Source organism: Zootoca vivipara, chromosome 11, assembly GCF_965207765.1.
Source record: "Zootoca vivipara chromosome 11, rZooViv2.hap1.1, whole genome shotgun sequence".
Lineage (NCBI taxonomy): Eukaryota > Metazoa > Chordata > Lepidosauria > Squamata > Lacertidae > Zootoca > Zootoca vivipara.
The window spans coordinates 1,315,078-1,336,444 of NC_142594.1; the positions used below are offsets into that span (position 1 = coordinate 1,315,078).

The 21,367-nt window shown below is 43.2% G+C and overlaps 1 long non-coding RNA gene across 1 annotated transcript; it reads left to right on the forward strand.

Moving 5' to 3' along the window:
* The first annotated feature begins 1,225 nt into the window (after positions 1-1,225).
* Positions 1,226-3,663, forward strand: LOC148684179 (uncharacterized). Its single transcript, XR_015946401.1, has 2 exons — positions 1,226-1,404; positions 2,991-3,663. It is a non-coding gene; the product is annotated as an uncharacterized LOC148684179 (long non-coding RNA).
* The last annotated feature ends 17,704 nt before the right edge of the window (positions 3,664-21,367 follow it).

Sequence of the window (21,367 nt, forward strand, 5' to 3'; positions counted from 1 at the left end):
AAGAAAGCCGACTTCAGAAAACTTAGGGAAACGCTGGGTGGGATCCCATGGACAGAAATACTAAAAGGGAAGGGAGTTCATGATGGTTGGGAGTTTGTTAAAAGGGAGATATTAAAAGCACAACTTCAGGCAATACCAATGAGACGGAAACATGGAAGGTGCCTAAAGAAGCCAGGGTGGCTATCTAAAGAACTTTTAACCGAGTTATGATTTAAAAGGGATATGTACAAAAAATGGAAAAAGGGGGAAACCACCAGAGAGGAATTCAAACAAATAGCCAGCACGTGTAGAGACAAAGTCAGAAAAGCTAAAGCACAGAATGAACTCAGGCTTGCTAGAGAGGTTAAAAGCAACAAAAAGGGCTTTTATGGGTAAGTCCGTAGCAAAAGGAAGAACAAGGAATCAGTGGGGTCACTTAGAGGAGAAGATGGTGAAATGTGAACTCTCTCTTCTGGGTGGCAGCGGACACAGAGCTGGTGTTCTGATGCACAGAGCCCAAAAGAGGAAGCCCAGGGACACATGCATGGGCTTAAATAGAGGTCCCTTAATCAAATTAGCTGACATCCCATTGGTCAGATTGCACCCAAGATTGAGGGACCTCCAATAGGGTGTTGTGGCTATCCAAGTGGTCCCACCCACAACACAGGGTCTGGTTGCCAGGTCGCACCACAACACGTGCCCTCTTGTTAGGGAGGACCCAATATAGCAATTATGCAGTAGGGAGAAAGTGAAAGAACCCCAAGGACCTTCCTAATACATGAGCATCTGGGCCAAACAGGGCGAGCCTGTGGCAATTCTAGTCCTGTTGGACTACAATTCCCCTCATCCCTGGTCATGGTGACTATGCCTCCTCATCACAGATTTGGGCCATATCCTCACACAGAAAGAACTAGGAGAAAGGGCCAAATTCAGAAGAGAACCAAGCATCTGAACATACTGTTCTTTCTAATGGGTTTCAGTTTCAATAAACCAGATTTAAATTCAACATTTGGAAATATTTGAGTGATGAAACATAGTTCCAGGAAAGCTGTTATGTCATCTTTATTAGGAACGAATCATAATAAGCAAAGCTATATTGTGGTGGTGGGTTTCTTTTCATGCCCAGGATCTGACCACCACAGTTGGTGTTGGGAAGGAATGTTCCATCAGGTCAGGTTGGCCAATAGTCAGAGAGACATTTTCCTTCCCTTGTAGCTAAATGTAGCTGAGCCATCTGGATTGTTTTATTCAGCTGTTTGTTACCAGCAGGACACATTGTGTATATTTCTGAGCACCTCACCTCCAAAAGGACACTGCAGAGCTGGAAAAGCTTCAGAAAGGGGCAGACAAAATGCTCAAGGGGACAGAGCAATTCCCCAATGAGGAACAGTTGCAGCACTTGAGGCTAAATAGTTTGAATAAAAGGTAAGTATGAAGAGACATATTGATGTGTAGAAAATACTGATGTTGTGGAACAAGTGGATAGAAGAAATGTCCCCCTCCCCCTTGAAATATTAGAACTCATGGGCATCAAATGAAGCTGAATGTTGGAGGATGTGGGGCTAACAAAAAGCAGGCACTGCTTCACATAATGCATACCGTAGTTAAACTGGAATTCTCTTTCCCATGAAGTAGTGATGGGCCACCAACGTGGAACAGCTTTCAAAGAGGATCAGACATGATGGCTGTCCTCAGAGGCAGTATCCATCTGAATGCCGGTTGCTGGGAATCACCTGGGGCAAAAGAGCTGCTGTGCTCAGGTCCTGCTCTGGGGTTTCCCAGAGGCATCAAATGGACCACCACGAGAACAGGATGTGGACTAGATGGGCTGCTAGCTTGGTAATTAATCCTAGATCTCCACATGTGTGGGCAAACAGCAAAGGAATCAGCTTACTGCTTGTATTCAAAGCACAGAGTGGAGGAGAGGCCCTAGCAAAGTTACGCAGCTTAGGGAAAGATAGGAAGATAGACCATTAAACCTTCTTTATCCCATTTCAGCTGTGTTTAAAAATTATTTACTTACAGTTTCTAGATCTCAATAATGCATTGTCTTACACAGCAATCATAGATAATGCAGGCAAAATAGCAGAAATACAGAAAGGTAGCTTGTCTGGAACTGGAAGCTGGTATGAGGCACATTCTCTCCCTCCACGGCTTACATCATGAAGAAGAGAGTGAGGAAAGGAAGAGAAGAAACACACCACTTCCTCCCTTACCAGGGCAAGGGGCATGACTTCACTGAGCCTACACTAGCAATTTGAACCCGGGGTTGTTAGTTATGTTTGACTGCTAATGTCTCACTCTTTTCTCATGCACTTAATTGCTGTAGCTTCTACTGGAAGTCAGCTGATCCCATACATTTTCTATTGTGTCTTTCCTCTCTCTCTTTCTCTCTCACTCTCTCTCTCTCTCACACACACAGAAATAATGCTGAGACTCAACATTGAATCTGCTTTTATATAGTAGCTGTGTACAGTAAGTAGCCTTTCAAAATTCTCCACCCTATTTGCAGGGGGGGAAACTGGGGAGACAATTTAATGAAATTTCTCCAGGAAAAGATATTTAGTGGTAGAACTTGCCATTAGCAGCAGCCTAGCTCCTTTTTGACTGCAAGCAGCAACGGAGTTGGCACCCAGGCCATCATTTTGCATCCTCTAAAATGCTGTCTACATAACATCTTTCTGTATAACACTGTGGGAGAGAGTGGTGACTGCCCCCCCCCATTTTTTTTAATGCTGGAGAATATTTGGAGAAGATTATGCAAAGTGAACTTCTTTTTCAGCAGGAGGGTGGGGAGAAAAAGGAAGCTCTCTGACATCTGAGAATTTTATCTGAGAATTTTTGGCTGAGCCCTAGCTTAAATTCCCATGGGCCACGTTCATCCAGGGTTAACCTTTTGCTTTTTATTGTGCAGTAGGGCATAGACAGATAAAGGTAAGCCTAATTGATTCCAATTGAATAGATATTTGTTTATCTATTTTATAACAAGGTCACCCTCTAACTTGCTGCAGGTGACAGAGACAGAGATGGGAGCCACTGCTGACCACGCCTCCCTCCGGGTTCCTCTCATGTGATTCATCAACCTACCTGCACTTGGCTGCTGGGAAATGAATGTGGGCTTTGAAAAGAGATTTGGAGGAAGAAAGAGGGACGTGGAAGAAGAGAAGCCTCAAAAGCATTTCATAATATGAGATTTTTATTTTGAAGGTTTAGAAATTTCATTCATTTTTTGTAACATTGTATAGTTGCACCTGTACATAGGCAATACCTGCTTGTGCACAATTCAAAAATATTCAAGAACAGAATTTCTGCATATGTGAAGCACTTAAGGAAAGGAAACAGCTCTCATGCATTGACTTGTTGAACAGAGTCTGTTGGATGTTTCTATCATTTGAAAAAGCCCATGGTGTCCTCTTGGAGAGAATGGAAAAACTGCTTTCCATCCAAATGTCTGAGTCTTTTGGCTACTGCCATAATTCTAGAAACCCAAATACCACAGGGAAGAGCATTTTTGTGGAGTTTCAAATGGAAATGTTGCCAGAGAGCGCTTTGTTGTGGCTTTTTTTTCTTTTCACTGAAGAGAAGTTGGTAGTTAATGCAGTTTCCCTGAAGAGCATAATAAAGTTGTTCTGGTTTTGTTTTCAAGTTCTCTAAATAAATGATGGTGACAATCATGTCAAAAGCAATCAGAAATGACAGTCCAGATTCATGAGAGTTAAAATTTACCCTAACTGACAATTTCTTATTTTTATGGAGGGGAAATGTCTTCATTTTAAAAATCCAAATGGGGATTGATACACCGCACCAAAAAAACAACAACCCAAGTCTCAATTTTGCTTTTGCGGGGCCTGGCTGTAGTGGGGGAGCCAGGGACTTTCTTTCAGGCTCTGCCCCGCTATGTGGATGGCATAGGGTGCAATAGCAATGAATATCCCAGACTATAAAAGCTGTAGCATGTGGATGCCAGCCACCAATTGTACGAACTATATTGGGGAAAAAACAAATTCTAGCCTGAGAATAAAACCATAATTACTTTAAATTCTGTGCTAGGTGAATTTTTGGTGGCAGCTCTTGTCAGTGTCTGAAAGGGTTGAAGACAAGGATTAACCATGCCAAACTGCAAACAGGTATATTGGATGGGGAGGGGAATCCTCTTAAAGAAATATTCAAAAATGCCACAGCAACAAAACACTATATTGAAATTAATAACTGATGACTAAAAACAATAAGAAACTAATAAGAGACAGGGAAGAGACAGCACAAACATATATACACGTTAAAGAATGGACTGTGTTGGATTAGGAAGAATGGAAAATAACTGAGAGAAAGCAAACAAGTACAAAGGCTGGCTTAGAGACATAAAAGAGTAGATTAATCAAAATACTACCAACAAATTCCATGTAACATTCAGAAAACTAGCCAAAGAGAAAGGAAAAACACTGGGGGAAAGATTATATAGAATCAACTTCCATCCCCCCTTGGACCAGTTGGCGTGGGGGCTAGCCTCAGTCCAAATACACCCACATTGTTTGGTATTTTGGGTTCTAACAAAACAGTTCTATGTGCATCTATATCTTAGTATATAATAAAACTGAAAGGATGTTGTCACGCCATAGTTCATGGGGCTACGAGGCAGGCAAGCAGAGCAAGCAAGCAGAATGAGCGAGCGGCACAGATGCCTCGTGACCCCCAGTGGGCTACTGAGGCAGAAAGGGACAGCTTCCCAGCAACCCTCATCCCCTGCCCAGCGCTCCCCATCAGCATCATGGCTGGTGGTGGAGAGCAGAATGTGAGGGGAAGGGGGTTTGGTCTAGGTGCAAAGGAAGGCAGAGGTTTTTGTAAAGGGAGGGGAATTGGCAAAGGGTGGAATCAGCATGACATAAACACAGGGGTGCCCCTTACACACACACACACACACACACACACACACACACACACACACACACGTATGAACATGTGCCGCATCACACTTCTTCTTTTTTTAAGATCAACTTCCGCTTGGAACTTCACTGTGTTTTGCTGTTCCCTGTCCACTTTAAACAAAGCCATTTTGCATCCAGATTGCCTTTCAGATAACTAAGACATTTCCAGGCTGGAATGATTGGCGCCACATGGAAGAAGATGAAGGGCCAGCTACATGCTAACCAAGGAGGATTTCTTTGACAGGGAGTTCTGCACATTGTCCGCACATTGATGCTGATCAGTATCTACAGCCACATGAAGGGAGAGAACTGTAAAACCCTCAGATGTACATTGTTCATTGGACAACAGTGGAGGCCGTTTATTGACCATGTCAATGAAAACCCCTAAAACCTAGTTCTTTACCTACTCACACATCCCCTGTAAAAGCCTGTGTAGAAATTGTTGATCTGCTGTGGTTTCTAAGAAACCAGAAGACCAAAGAGAACAGGTTGATTCCTCACTAAAATGCACTTGTATCAGGAACCTGCAGATCAGGATCATTAGTTAATATACTGTCACTGACTGCTTTTTGAGAGAGAAATTGTAGGGGGGGATATCCTGTATTTTCAGGAGTGAATACTTTGGTCCAAAATACAGTCTTTTAGATATCCCCCCCAAATACCTTCTTGTTATTGTTCACTGCTCCTTCCAGATGTGATTTCAGTGCCATTAAGAAAAGAAAAGAAAATGGTGCTTACGCTCCACTTCGTGGGAATCGCAAACATTATTAGTTCTGTCATTTTACTTTTCTAACTACAACGAAACACAATATACTAATATCTAGCTATTTGAGGAAATATTCTGGTCTTGAGGCAATTCTTGCTACTTTTACAAATACCTTCTGTCATAGGACCCAAGTCCTAGGGGCTGAGGGGTTCCCCTCCATAAAATATTTAAGGGGGCTGCCCCCCCAATTGATGGGCATTGCCATTTTGAATGGTGGGGGTGCACCGCATCATGTGGTCAATTATGCCACGTGGGGCTCCCCCCCCCAATATTTTATTCAACTTTATTCAAACTCCTGTGCCCTCTGGCATAGGAGCTTCCTGAGTTTTTTTGGCCTTGAGGGCACTTTACACCTCCCAGTTCACAATTTATAGCTGTTTTAGCATCACCTTGAAGTTGTGGTCAGGCAGAGGTACTTGCAAGTCACTTTCCTTTGCCACCCCCCCCCTTGCGGGTCCAGTTTGATGGAAAGAAATGGCAACAGGCTTGCCACAAATGAGCTGCATTTATGTATGTGGTTTAGCTATCTGATGGTGTGTGGGCTTCTAGGTTTCCTTCCCCAGCATCCAGCCGCCAGGAAAATTGGCATGCACCTTTGCAATAATAAGTCTGCCAAAACAACAAGGCTGCTTCTGGGGCTGAAGAACATAATCAGTTAACGGGTGGGAGGTAAAATAACAAACAGGCAAAAGGTTCTTCCCAAACGGTGATTCAGAAAGGAATACTATTAAATTCCTTCTTGCTAAGCTGTAAACTATACATAGTCGTAAAGTTAGAATATTTATTCACTTTAGTTTACTTTACTGATATTATTTGCTCAGTCCACTTAATTTTCTAGGCTGCAACAAGAGAAATACAGTGTCCAGATCAATAGAGGTAATAGTACCACACTGTTCTGCCTTGGTCAGGCCCCACCAGTGCCCATGAAAACCTGGAGCTCTTCCCATGAAAACCACTTTTCAGCACCCAATCCGAGCAAACCTCAATCTGCTGAAAGCCTGAATTGGCATCTGTGCCAATCTAATGCCAAAGAGCAGGTCAGCACAGGGAAGGCTTAAGATTTGGTCCCTTAAATTGCCTAAACTTGAAATAAAGCACACTTTTTTCTGCATGTGCTGGCATAATTTTTTATCATGGGCATTTACACAAAGTAAAACAGGAGAGGACTTGGGACATCTTAGGACAGTATGATTATGCAATAAATTCAGAACATTATTTAAAAGTCCAATGGTTCCTTTCCAGTTATCTTGTTATTTACTTCTCTCTTTAAATGAATTCTCATCACATCAAATGTTTATTGCAATAGGGATAAAATTAACTTCCTGTAGGGGGTAAGAAATAACTTTCTCTCCATTGCATTGCACCTTCCACTCAGAAACATGTAGCCCCCCAATGTGGGAAATAATCTTGTAGCCAAAATAAGAATTTCAGGTTTTGCTAGATAAGTTAAGATACATGAAGTTCCCCTGTAAATTCCTGAAGAAGATGCTCTGTGAGATCAAATCCCCTGCTTGCTCTGGCGAGAAAAGTAACAAAGGAAAATAATCCTTACTACACCCTCCCTCGTCAGAGTTCAGCCTCGCCATGTAGCAGAAAAGAAAGGAGGCTTTTTCTGTGCTCTCCTGAGCACAGGCTCCATTGAAACATTCTAAACGTAGATTCTGCCCATCTTGTTTTAAGTGCTGCTTTCTGCTGGAATTCGGTTTGAAAGTTTATATAAGTAAACAAAAAATTTATTATTACATTGTTTGTGATCCTTTGTTTAGAGAGATAAAAAGGGAAGATCCATCCTGCTAAAGCTTCCTGGATTATTATTAATAAGGTTAAGCAGCCATGTCTGCTAACTAGATGTTAAACTCACACAAGTGAGTAAAAGGAAGGAAAAATAATATCCTTTCCTACCCTACAAACCCATCCAACACCCACAGCATACTCAATTTCATTCTCTCTCTTATTCTTCATATATCAATGCCTCTCCTTTTATTGCTCCCCTTTTATTCCACACTCACAATTCTTCCTGGTGCAACCACTCAACCACTCCTAATTTTCTGTGCCACTCAGAGCAATAATTTTATCATCAACCACTTCAGACAAGTAGCTAACAAATCATAATAGTCCTTTGCAGATGTTCCTGCTTCTGAAAAACGCATTTCTTTTTTTCTTAGCAGACATAGGAATGGTCCTGGGATAGCTCAGTTTCTAAACCAGGTCTGAACCCAAAGCAGAGTGGCTCTAGATAGAATCCTAGAATCATAGAGTTGGAAGAGACCACAAGGGCCATCCAGTCCAACCCCCTGCCAAGCAGGAAACACCATCAAAGCATTCTTGACATATGGCTATCCAGCCTCTGCTTAAAGACCTCCAAAGAAGGAGACTCCACCACACTCCTTGGCAGCAAATTCCACTGCCGAACAGCTCTTACTGTCAGGAAGTTCTTCCTAATGTTTAGGTGAAATCTTCTTTCTTGTAGCTTGAATCCATTGCTCCATGTCCACTTCTCTGGAGCAGCAGAAAACAACCTTTCTCCCTCCAGAGCCAGTTGAGTCATCTTTAGCTGTGATGGAGGCTGCTCAGGAGCATAGCTGTCAACCCTCCCTTTTTTGTAGGAAACTCCCTTATTCCAGCACCATTTCCTGCTGCTATCCTGGATTGTTAGATATACCGTAGACTGTCCCCGGGACAGGTGAGGCTGCTGATCCCTTATTTTCAAATCCGAAAGTTGACAGCTATGCTCAGGAGCGAGCTGCCAGACTTTCTGTTTGTTCTTTGCAATAAATCATCCTTTTTAATTAACTGGACTTCTGCATTTTAAGTGCCGCTGACATATTGTTGTTGTTGTTGTTGTTGTTGTTGTTGTTGTTGTTGTTGTTGTTGTTTTGTTACTACTACTGATCATAATAATATTTCTCTTTAATTGCTTTTGTGATGCATGTTTGAATCCTGAGAGACTAGGTGAGATTAAAATGATGAGATTGTGAAACTGAAAATCCCTTAAAAGTAAAATCCTACCTCTTGGGAGCATTTCCAGGATTTGAACAAGGGACCTGCAGCCCTGGAGCTTCGCTGAGGGACCTCAAAGGTGGAGCTGGCTTTGGGCACCATAGGTGGGGGATATCCTCCCCAGAAGGGCCTGCCAAGCTCAGTCCTGAAGGGCTTTGAGTAAAGCCATGGGAACATTTCTCTTCTTCCACATCTTGGAGTTCTATTAATCTGAATGACTGATCTGATCACTGACATTTCTTGTTGTCAGTTTCATGCAACTGCCTAGAAATGCTACCTGTGGATTTCACATTATGCTTGTTCTTTACTGGTCCTAGTCACATCTTTTATGGTGAGCAGCTTTGAGTTTCTATTGTAAGAAGGGCAGGGATGTACTTAAAAAAAATAAATTTAATTAGTAAGATTAATACTAGAAAGTAAGTCCTGATACCCATAGCTGCCAAGTTTTCCCTTTTCTCACGAGGAAGCCTATTCAGCATAAGGGAAAATCCCTTTAAAAAAGGGATAACTTGGCAGCTATGCTGATACCTGAATTGAGAAACGAGAGGAAAACACAAGAGTTTTTTGCCAGGAAACAAAGAAGCAAAATGGATGCCATTCAGATGTCAAGAAAAGCTGCCGTTGCACAGGAAATGATTGTTATGGTTAACAAAGTCTGGCCTGCAATGGGAGGCATCATTGAAGGTGAATTTTGCTGAGTTTTGTGCTTGCAGAAACCTCCGCTCTGCACAACTATTTGCTTTGGTTTCATTTTATTTATTTTTCGTTAAAAGCTTACTAATGCTTTCAAACACTTGCCTATTGCTCAGATTTATTGCTCAACAGTTTCTTGTCTCCTCACTAATCCCTTTTTAAAACTTTACGTTTACATTCATTTCCCTCTAGTTTACAGCCTCTTCTTCTGGCTAAGAACAGCCCTGAGAACCTCCTTGTTGTGTCTCTTCTGCCACCACTGGAGGTCCATTAAGATTTCTCTCGGATTTTTGTGGTTCTCCTTAATCAGCAGAGGGTGGTGTTCAAGTGGTGTTTCCCACCTTCTTATTCCTTTCTCAAACCTACACCTTCACCTGGCCCAGGTCTCAGTTGCTAAACATGAAATGAGAACATGCCGCCTTGCAAGGTGTGGGGCCAAGTTAAGTAGTCCTGTGCCAACATTGCAGACGTCCCACCCTGACCCCCATCCTCTGTGCATATAGAGTCAATGTGTGTAGGAAGGCAGCCTTTGTGAGTATAGTTCAATGCTTGGAAAGTTGGTGTTATGTACTGAGCTGAACCATAGAACAATAGGATCCAGAATCAGCAGTCTGATTGGTCCGCAGGAGCCACCCAATCCAACTCCAGGTGGAAGTGAATCCGCAACCTGATTGGCCTGCAGGAGCAGCCAATCAGGCGGCTGGCAGAAGTCAATCCACAAACTGATTGGCCCACAGGTGTAGCCCTGAAGTAGCCAATCAGGCAACGCCCATTGTGTAAATAATGTATATAAGCAGATGGTTTTGGGGAAAAGGGCATCCTTCTTCTCTTCTTCTCCTTGATGACTACGAGCTGAATAAAGAGCATGAAATTCACTCTCGACTCCGAGTATATTTCAGTTGATTTTAAAAAGGAGTTGGTTCCAGTTCCCATTCACCCCACTAGTTCCGAAAGGAACTGGTTCCATTCCTGTTCAATTAATAATTTGTCCACGTGGCCCCCACCTCCAGCCTTAAAGTACAACATACTCTTGACTTCCGGTCTGTCGCGGCGGAGAGAAGGACGCAGGGACCTCGCGCGCCGATGTCCCTGGCTTCGCGGAGGGGGGTGAGGTCCGCAGAGCGAGCGGATTCCCCGTAAAAACACCGGGTAGAGAGTCCCGGTGACTCACGCGTCCAGCGGTTGCTCCGTTTTTTGCGGATCCCCCGCTGCCCGAGAGCTCAATAGAGCGATCGAGAGCCAGCGGGGTGGAACCGCGGGAGCCATTTTGGGCTATATCTTACCTCCGAGAAGTGAAGCTCTGAGTCCTGACCCGGCAAGCGGCAGATTCTTCCGAACAAATTTAAACTTCCAAAAAGTAAGTGGAATTGCGATTACGGACTTCAAATTCGTTAATTGGAAAAACAGGAGAGACTCTAAAGAAACGGAAGTCGGTCTCTTCCTAATGGAAAATTGGGAGGCGCTTTAAATAATCTTAAGCTGAACGACAAAAGGCATCTAGGACTGTGGACCCGAGAGAAAGAAAGACCTTTTTGAACCCTCTCAACTCCCGAGTCCGGCACCCCTTGAGGTACAGCATTATTAAGGGGGAGAGAGCTTTGACAGCTGTCAAAAGCTGTCAAGCTGTCAAAAGACCGGGTGGATTTATTGCACTGTTAAAATCAGTAAAAATTGACTGAAAATGTGGTAGAACTATTTAATATTGGAATCAAGAATGGAGTTGCGATTGAGTTAAAAGACAAAGGAAAAGAACAGCCAAAATGGAGTCGACCGTCTGAGAAAGGAATTTTCCAGCACCTCTTTGTTCTCCACCTCCTGTTTGTCTGCGGTCAGGAGAAATATGAAAACAAAGTACTCTCGAGCCTTCCAGGAGGCTGTGCTAAACTATCTACAAATATGGGAGGATATCTACAAGGAACGGCAGCATCCCAATTTACCAGCAGACGAGGATGAAGTCCAAATCCAGGATTTAGAGGGAAATTTGATTTTCGAGACTGTGGAGACTGAATCTGGATGTCAGGAGAAACAATTAGATGAAAATCTTAAAGAGGACTTGGACTTTAAAAAATATGTTTGGGATGAAGCAAAGCATGGACCTCAAAAGGAAGAAAATCAAGTAGAGCAAGAAAATGAGAAGCAAAGGAATTTGAGGATTGATGGACTTAAAGATCCTGGAGGGGTTGAAATGTGGGGTGATTGATGCTAGGGAGGAATGGGAAAGACAGGGGCAGGGGGGGGGACAAGGGCCTGGAGATGGATATGGGAAAGAATGGGTGTGGGGTGAATATTCTAGTTAAAAGACCTTGTTTTTAGTTTCTGAGAGACGGTTTTTGAAATTTTGGCCTGTTAACGGAAATGCTGATCCAATTGGGGGAAAAGACTTAGGGAGAGGAGATGGAGTGTAAATATGAATGGAAAAAGTTGTGCTTTCTGGAGGGAATTTTAAGAACGGCTTAGGAAAGAATTTAAGTTAATGTAAATTTTTGTAAGTTAAGTTAGGTTTAGGCAGAAAGCTGTCTACTCTCCTTTCCTTACTCTGAGATACTCAGTGGCAGGGGGTGCTCAGAGGGGTGAGGAGGGGATATAATGGAACCTTGGAAATGCTGTGCCCCACGGGTCCCTCTTGTGGCAGGAGGGGGTCTGTGGGAGGGCAGCATGGAAAAGGAGGAGGGTTGAGTCAATATTATAAGAAAAGGATTTTAACCTGAAATAGAAAACCCGCCATAAATTTTAGATTTTGTTTAAGGAAAACCAGGAGGAAGACTATCGAGGAAGTCACAAGTATTAGGTTAAGGTAATAAGAATTGGGGAGTTAAAATTCTCCCCTATTATGTTTGTATTTGTTAATGTATACTTATGAAAGAGCTGGGGGAAACCAATCCTCAGAGCTCCTCCACTCCTGTCCTTTCAGTGGCAGGGGGGGGGGGAAGAGGGGGGAGGAGGGAGGGGGGAGGCTAAACCCAACTTACAATGGACCCCTTTGATTCTCAAAGCACATGGGTTTCACTGGTGGCAGAGGTGAACCAGTGGGTGGAGGGAAAACGAAGGGACAGTGTTATATTGTATGTTTGTATGTTTGTGTAGTTTGTTTAGTTTTGTTTGTAAAATTAATAAAAATTATTTTTTAAAAAAATAAAGTACAACATACTCTTAAGAAGACGACAAAAAAATAAAATAAATCAGAACATGAAGTGTGGTGTGAACTATAGTTTTAGTTATGTTTTTCCAACCATTTTGATCTTTAAGATTAAACAGCAGCAGCCTTTTTCAGAGATGCTGTGGAATAGGGTGAGGCGGAAGGGGGGAACCCCACTTATTGTAAGGGAAGCCCAGTGAAACTTGGCTTCCACAGGGGAGATACAGAAAGAATGTGGTTGGCCAAGGGAGCCATGGACTCAAACCAGTGGATGCAACCTTTCAAAGGTTTGGTTCTAGTTGTGACCAAAAGGTGCAGTAGAGTTGGGGGGGCAGCATGTGGCTGATATGTCCCGGGACGCTGCTGCACAGCTATGAGTCCCCCCCCCCCGGCATTCCTGGCTCTGCATGACAGCCACACTGATTCTTTCTGCGGCTGCTGCTGCTAGTATATGCTGCAAAGTGCTGCTGGCAGCAGACATGCCTGGAAGAGCAGGAGGGGAGACAAGGACACCCCCGCCCCCCCAAAAAAAACATGGCACTCATCTCAGCCAAACTGTGCTTTGATTTATATCAGGGATCAGCAACCTTTTTCAGCCATGGGTCGGTCCATCCTCCCTCAGACCATGTGGTGGGACGGACTATATTTTTTGGGGAAAATATTATTATGCCCCACAAATAACCCAGAGATGCATTTTAAATAAAAGCACACATGTAAAAACACACTGATTCCCGGACTGTCTGCGGGCCAGATTGAGAAGGCAACTGAGCCTCATCCAGCGCCCGGGCATTAGGTAGCCTACCCCTGATTTTTATCTTCATTTTTACAGCAGCTGGTTGTGAGGAAAGGGTTTGAGCAGCTTTCCTCAAGTACTTCAGAAAGAGTGCACAATCTAGGCATGATTTGGAGGGCATGAATGTGTACTGTTATACAGTGGTTATACAGAATGGGCACTGTTATACAGTGGTTCCGCTCCTTTCTCCAGGGTCATGTCCAGAAAGTGGTGTTGGGGGATGAGTGTTCAGACCCCTGGGCACTCACTTGTGGGGTGTCTCAGGGTTCTGTCCTCTCCCCCATGCTTTTTAATATCTATATGAGCCACTGGGAGAGATCATCAGGGGGTTTGGGCTGGGTGTTCATCAGTATGCGGATGATACCCAGCTCTACCTCTCTTTCAAATCAGAACTAGTGAAGGCGGTGAAGGTCCTGTGTGAGTGCCTGGAGGCGGTTGGAGGATGGATGGCGGCTAACAGATTGAGGTTGAATCCTGACAAGACTGAAGTACTGTTTCTGGGGGACAGGGGGCGGGTGGGTGTGGGGGACTCCCTGGTCCTGAATGGGGTAACTGTGCCCCTGAGGGATCAGGTGCGCAGCCTGGGAGTCATTTTGGACTCACAGCTGTCCATGGAGGTGCAGGTTAATTCTGTGTCCGGGGCAGCTGTCTACCAGCTCCATCTGGTACGCAGGCTGAGACCCTACCTGCCCGCAGACTGTCTCACCAGAGTAGTGCCTGCTCTGGTTATCTCCTGCTTGGACTACTGCAATGCGCTCTACGTGGGGCTACCCTTGAAGGTGACGCGGAAACTGCAATTAATCCAGAATGCGGCAGCCAGACTGGTGACTGGGAGTGGCCGCCGGGACCACATAACACCAGTCCGGAAAGATCTACATTGAAATACACCATCTTTTGTCTTAATAAAACATTGTGCAGGTGAAGCTAAAAGCTTAGATTGAGGCTACATGTGTGTGGAAGTCCATCTAGTCTGCACAGGCTGAGGTGAAGATTTGAAATAAGAGCTGCTTGCTCCTTTTAAGTTACTCACAACTTAATTTTTTAACTACTAAAACAGGAATGGGGAACTTTTAGCCCTTCAGATATTGCTGAACAATAAGCCCCCCCCCCCTATAAGCCATTGGCCATGTTTGCTAAGACTGATGGGAACTGTAGTTTAGCAGCCCTGGAAGGTCAAAGGTTCCCCACACCTGCACTAAAGCACAGGGGACCAACTGGAATAAAATATTGGGTGGCCCCAGGTAATTATCCTCCCTGCATAATCGATCACATGAAAGTGGTGCACACACTTGAAGGGGGACTCAAATATTTTATTGGGGGAAGCGAAGCCCCCTCGGCCTCTAGGACTTGGCTGCTATGCTAAAGCAACAGGCAGAACATTATGTCCAGGCTGTGGTACAGACTGCGGATATTTGGCCGACCACAGGTGTGTCACTCTGTAGCAGTGTGAAGAAGACACCTTGTGGGCCGTGGTCTCCACAGTTCTGGCATTTGGGGTTATGTGAAGAAAGTGAGAATGAAAGAGTGGCCTTGCAGAACAGGCCAGGGGGAGATATGCTAGTGGCTGGGGAGTTTGGCTGCCAAACTATGGCTTGGCATAGGGCCCATGGAGCCTTTGATGAGATCTTTGTCCATGATTTTGTTTAAAACTCAGTTCTCCATAAGATCCCTGATAAGGCATGGCATCAAACCACTCAGCGGAATTAATCCTGAGCAGACATCTTTTCATATCTTGATAATTGTCCCCAGAGTCTGCTGTTAAAACTACTTCCTCGCTCCCAAACCACTTAGAGCAGAAATGACACTAATTTGCTGAAGTTGAAGTTGGGGCAAAATACCTGACTTAGCTCTCTCAGAGATCAAGCACAGCACTGATAATAAAAATGATAAAATTGTCATTTCCCCATTCTGTTTTATCTTCAAAGGCTGCCTTAGAGATCACTGGTGTACACGATTACCCTTCCTAGAGACGGGTGTCTGCCCACAATTTGTGTTAACTTTACTACAGTCCCTCTGCCACCCATCAGATAGGAAGGAGAGGGGGGTGGATTAGCATGTATCTCCCAAGAACACACGATTCAGAAAATAACAAATGATGTGTAAAAGGACTGGGTTGAATTTGCATCATAAAACATAACAAGACCGAGTGTCTGAAGACACTTTGTATAGAAATAGTTTGCTGTTTGACTTTGTGAAATGAGCCCCCTGCCCACATAATGCTAACATTTGTAAAATGGGATTGAGAAGCCCTAACTGTGTGTGCAAATCATACCTAAGTGAGACTGTCTTTTTCTTCAGAAAAGCCTCCAGACAGTTTTATTATTATTTCCATTTTAGATAGTTGAAAAAATAAAATGTTTTCCATTTATCTGTCATCCTATATTGCAGTTTCCAATGGCCTGTGTGTCTGCATTTCCTTGCCAAATCTTTTGTGCAGTTATGTAGGGAAATTGTTTTGGGTAGTTGGCTTTCTAAGCCCCTGATTTTCATATTTATTTTTTTTAAAAAATTCACATTTAAACATTATTATCATATAAACCATAACAAATAAATGCATCTGAAGGCATCCCTGTTTAGCGAAGCTTATAATGTTTGACAGACTATTGTACTTTAATATTTTGTTGGAAGCCGCCCAAAGTGTCTGGGGAAACCCAGCCAGATGGGCGGGGTATGAATAATAAATTTATTATTATTATTATTATTATTATTATTATTATTATTATTTAAAATAGAAAATAAAACATTTTCACACCATATTTAATCCCTATTTAGGGGTTACTCAGATCCCTTGACTTCCCTCCATTTCCTCCCCTGGTTCTTTTATAATATCTTATATTATACATGTCTATAATTTCTTTATCCTTAATTATTTCCAATTTTAAACATTCTCCTTAATATTACAAGTGTTTTTAAAAACCTGCTATTGTATTAACTTCTTTACAATGCTTTTGTGAATATGCAATAAACATTTTCCCTTCTTTTTTAGATTTGTTGTCTTCTTGATTTCTTAGTCTTCCAGTTTATTTAGCCATTTCAGCATATTCCATTCATTTAAGTTGCCAATCTTCTTTATTTGGGACTTGGTCTTCTTTCCAATGTTGAGCTATCAATATCCGGGTGGCTTTTGTTGCATACATAAACAAATCTTTGTATTCTTTTGGTATATCCATTCCAGTTATACTTATTAAGAAAGCTTCTGGCTTTTTAAACATTTTTTTTCAATTCATTATAAATCATTTCCCCAAAACTTTTTATAACCTTACATAGTTACCACATATGGTAAAATGTACAGTGGTACCTCGGTTTACAAACACAATTGGTTCCGGAAGTCTGTACTTAACCTGAAGCGAACTTTCCTATTGAAAGTAATGGAAATTGGATTAATCTGTTCCACACAGGTCCGCGGAATTCTCAACCTGCCTCTTGTTGCACCAGCAGGTGAACTGTGAGCATGGGCACATAGAGCTCACACTGGCAAGGCTGTGGTGGCAATGGAAAAAGGATTCATGAAAACTGCCTCTAGGTTGTCATACAATCAAGCAGTACATAGTTTTTTTGATAAATAAGAAAATTAGTTGTACCTTGGATCCCAAATGCCTTGGGTACTCAAGATGTTTTGGCTCCCGAACACCGCAAACCTGGAAGTGAGTGTTCCGATTTGCGAACATTCTTTGGAACCCAAATGTCTGGCGGGGCTTCCGCGGCTTCTGATTGGCTTCAGGAGCTTTGGTTTCCGAACGTTTTGGAAGTCAAACAGACTTCCGGAACGGATTCCGGTCTACTTCCAAGGTACAACTGTAATGAACAGTGCCAGGCACATGAAGTGGCATGCTGCCTTGCCTTGCCTTGCCTTGCAGCACTTTGTGGAATGGAAATTGGCACTGTGAGCAACAGCTGGGCTACAGGTTCCCCTCCTGAGCTCCCTCCTGCCTCTGCCAGCTTCTCAAGCTCAGCCTAGGCCACCAAGCAGGCTTTGAGGTCCTGGACAGTTCCCTGTCTTGGCAAGGTGCCTCAGGAGCTGTCCAGAGGCTGAACTACCAGCTCCTGCTGCTGCCTAGAATGTCCCTGGGTGTCCCTGCTCTCATCTTTGCTTTCCTGCCTATACACTCCCTGAGGGAGGGTAGGATTCCACTGCACCCCTGGTCTGCAAGGGCCTTGTGTTCTTGAGGGGCTCTGTGGACACCTCGTTGGCTGGGGCATGTAAGTGGTAGCACAGGACAGGGGCTGGGCTTGCCCTTTCCCAAGGAGGTGGCATGGTCAGTCTGTGGGGAAAGCCTTGGGGTTGGTTACTTTGGACCTGTCCTGGATGGCTCAGTGGGAGCCAAGCTTGTGGCCCAGCAGGGAGGGTCTCCTTTACCAGCCAGCTGTAGAGAATCCAAACACGAGACTTTGCACTTAGCTAGCGGTCTCCTCAGTCAAACTCACACAGTGGGGATGGATGACAGCCAGTTTATCCATTTTGACCTACCAGCAAGGACAAAGGTGGTTCCAGTGACAGAACTCAGGGTCACACTAGCTAGCAAGCAGCGAGTTGACCCTCCAGCTGTGCCTGCAGAGGCCATGCCTGCCGGGGTTTCTGCATGACCACGTTGTGCGTCTGCTTCTGCAGAGTGCTGTGTTCCTCCTCCTTAGTTTCCTGAGTATTGATGACAAGGCTTGTGCTGCACTTGAGAGCCCAATAGATCTGTCATTTCATGGAATCATATAATCATAGAGTTGGAAGGGACCCCAAGGGTCATCTAGTCCAACCCCCCGCAATGCAGGAATCTCAGCAAAAACATCCCTGGCAGGTGGCCACCCAATCTCTGCTTAGAAACATCCATGGAAGGAGAGTCCACCACCTCCTGAAGGAGTCTTTTCCACTGTTGAATCTCCTTTCTTGTAACTGGAAGCCATGAGTTCAAGTCCTGCCCACTGGAGCTGCAGAAAACAAGTTTGCCCCACCTTCCATGTGACAGCCCTTGAGAGAGTAGTGACTAGTGGGGTGCCACAGGGTTCTGTCTTGGGCCCAGTCTTATTCAACATCTTTATCAATGACTTGGATGATGGGCTTGAGGGCATCCTGAGCAAGTTTGCAGATGACACCAAATTGGGAGGGGTGGCTAATACCCCAGAGGACAGGATCACACTTCAAAATGACCTTAACAGATTAGACAACTGGGCCAAAGCAAACAAGATGAATTTTAACAGGGAGAAATGTAAAGTACTACACTTGGACAAAAAAAATGAAAGGCACAAATACAGGATGGGTGACACCTGGCTTGAGAGCAGTACATGTGAAAAGGATCTAGGAGTCTTGGTAGACCACAGACTTGACATGAGTCAGCAGTGTGATGCAGCAGCTAAAAAAGCCAATGCAATTCTGGGCTGCATCAATAGGAGTATAGCATCTAGATCTAGGGAAGTAATAGTACCACTGTATTCTGCTCTGGTCAGACCTCACCTGGAGTACTGTGTCCAGTTCTGGGCACCACAGTTCAAGAAGGATACTGACAAGCTGGAACGTGTCCAGAAGAGGGCAACCCAAATGGTCAAAGGCCTGGAAATGATGCCTTATGAGGAACGACTTAGGGAGCTGGGTATGTTTAGCCTGGAGAAGAGAAGGTTAAGGGGTGATATGACAGCCATGTTCAAATATATGAAAGGATGTCATATGGAGGAGGGAGAAAGATTGTTTTCTGCTGCTCCAGAGAAGCGGACACGGAGCAATGGATTCAAACTTCAAGAAAGAAGATTCCACCCAAACATTAGGAAGAACTTCCTGACAATAAGAGCTGTTCAGCAGTGGAATTTGCTACCAAGGAGTGTGGTGGAGTCTCCTTCTTTGGAGGTCTTTAAGCAGAGGCTTGACAGCCATATGTCAAGAATGCTTTGATGGTGTTTCCTGCTTGGCAGGGGGTTGGACTGGATGGCCCTTGTGGTCTCTTCCAACTCTATGATTCTATGATATTTGAAGATAGCTATCATATCTCCTCTGACTGTCCTCTTTGCACTTTGATGTGCTTTCGAACTGCTAGGTGGGCAGCAGCTGGGACCGTTGCCAGCTCCTGCCCACTTAGCAGTTCGAAAGCACGTCAAAGTGCAAGTACGGTAGATAAATAGGTACCACTCCGGCAGGAAGGGAAACAGCGTTTCCGTGCACTGCTCTGGTTCGCCAGAAGCAGCTTAGTCATGCTGGCCACATGACCTGGAAGCTGTACACCAGCTCCCTTGGCCAATAATGCGAGATGAGCGCCGCAACCCCAGAGTCTTTCGCGACTGGACCTAACAGTCAGGGGTCCCTTTACCTTTACCTTTATCACATCTCCTCTCACTGTCCTCTTTTCTTTTGTAATATAATTTCTAATTAAATTTTCCAAACATTTTCACAATAATCTTCATATCAAATAGTTACATTGTTTCATAACATGACTTTCCCCACCACCACTTCCACAGTGGTGGTGGGGAAAAGTGCTCAACTTTTCTACTGTGTTATATCTTTATCTATTTCACAAAGGTTCTCTATTACAACTATTTTATCATTTTTCTTCCAGTGCTTTTATCTTGAGTCCTGCCTGCAATTTCATTTGTCTATAGTATTTTTTAACAAATATCTTTATTGTTTTAAAATACATTTGTAGAAAGAAAAAAACAATAATAGTATAACAAACATCATTTATACACCCGACAATACAAATAATTATAGATCTTAAGGGGGGGATTAAAAAATTATCTCCAATTAGTCTCACTTTACTTTATCTATTAATTCCCTTATACCGCACAGTTACATATTTCTTGTAGAGTCTCTTTTTACATCCCTGCAAATTGGTCAGTTACTTTTTATGCAATACAAGGGTCAGTCTAGTTCTGCCAGGAGGTTTCCTTTTATACCATGGTTTTTAAAGTATTCTTTAAAAATTCTCCATTCCTTATGGACTATTTGTTTTGTTTGGCCTCTGATCCTTCCTGTCGTCTTTGCTAGCTGCAGATATTCTACCATTAGGGTTTGCCAATCTGCTATATTGGGTATTGCTGTATTTTTCCAATTTTTTGCTACTAAAATTCTGGCCGCTGTTATCCCATACATGAACAATGTTCTTTTCGATTTCCCTATTTCTTTTGGCAGTATACTTAATAGGAATATTTCTGGCCTTTTTTAAATGTAAATTTAAATATTTTTTTAAGTTCTTCATATACATTATTCCAAATTACACAGATGTCTGTAAAATTCCACCACATATGCAGATAAGACCCAATTTCTGTTACATCTCCAACATATAGATGATCTATTTTTATACATTTTAGCAAGTTTTTCTGGAGTTTGGTGCCATCTGTACATCATCTTCATGGTGTTTTCCCTGAGATTGTAACAAGCTGTAAATTTTATATCTTCCCACCATTATTTTTCCCATTGTTCCATGTAAATATTATAACCCAGGTCTTGTGCCCATCTCACCATTCCCACTTTCACTTGCTCTCCGTTTACTTCCCATTCTAATAAGAGATCATATACCTGAGAAATATATCTTCCTTTACTTTGTATCAATTCTTTTTCAAATTTTGATGTTTCTCTTGCAAGACCTGTTTTCTTATTGGTAATTAATCTTTGATGTATTTGAAAATATTGCAGCCAGTGCCCTTTGATTTCTTCATATTTTTTCAGCGTGGGCTCGTCCTGTTTTCCTACTAATAATAATTGGTATGTGGCCCATTTCCTTTCCATATTCTTTTTCTTAATTGCCAAAGCTTCTGCAGGTGAGGTCCACAGGGGGATCTTGGGTTCTGGTCTTCCTTTAGACTTCATCCAGATCTTATATAATGATTTCCTTATTAAATGATTCAAGAAGCCCCTGTGGACCTTTACCTTCTTATATATTAAATAGGCATGCCACCCATATTGATTATCATATCTCCAAATCTAGTACATCAGAATCCCTTAATGTTATCCAATCTTTAAGCCATAGTAATCCTGCAGCTGCATGATAAAACTCCAGGTCAGGGAGTGTGAAGCCTCCTCTCTCTTTTCTATCTATTAACAGTTGGTGTTTTATTCTCAGTTATGACAATAATAAGAATAAGCATAAGCACAAGTATATGCC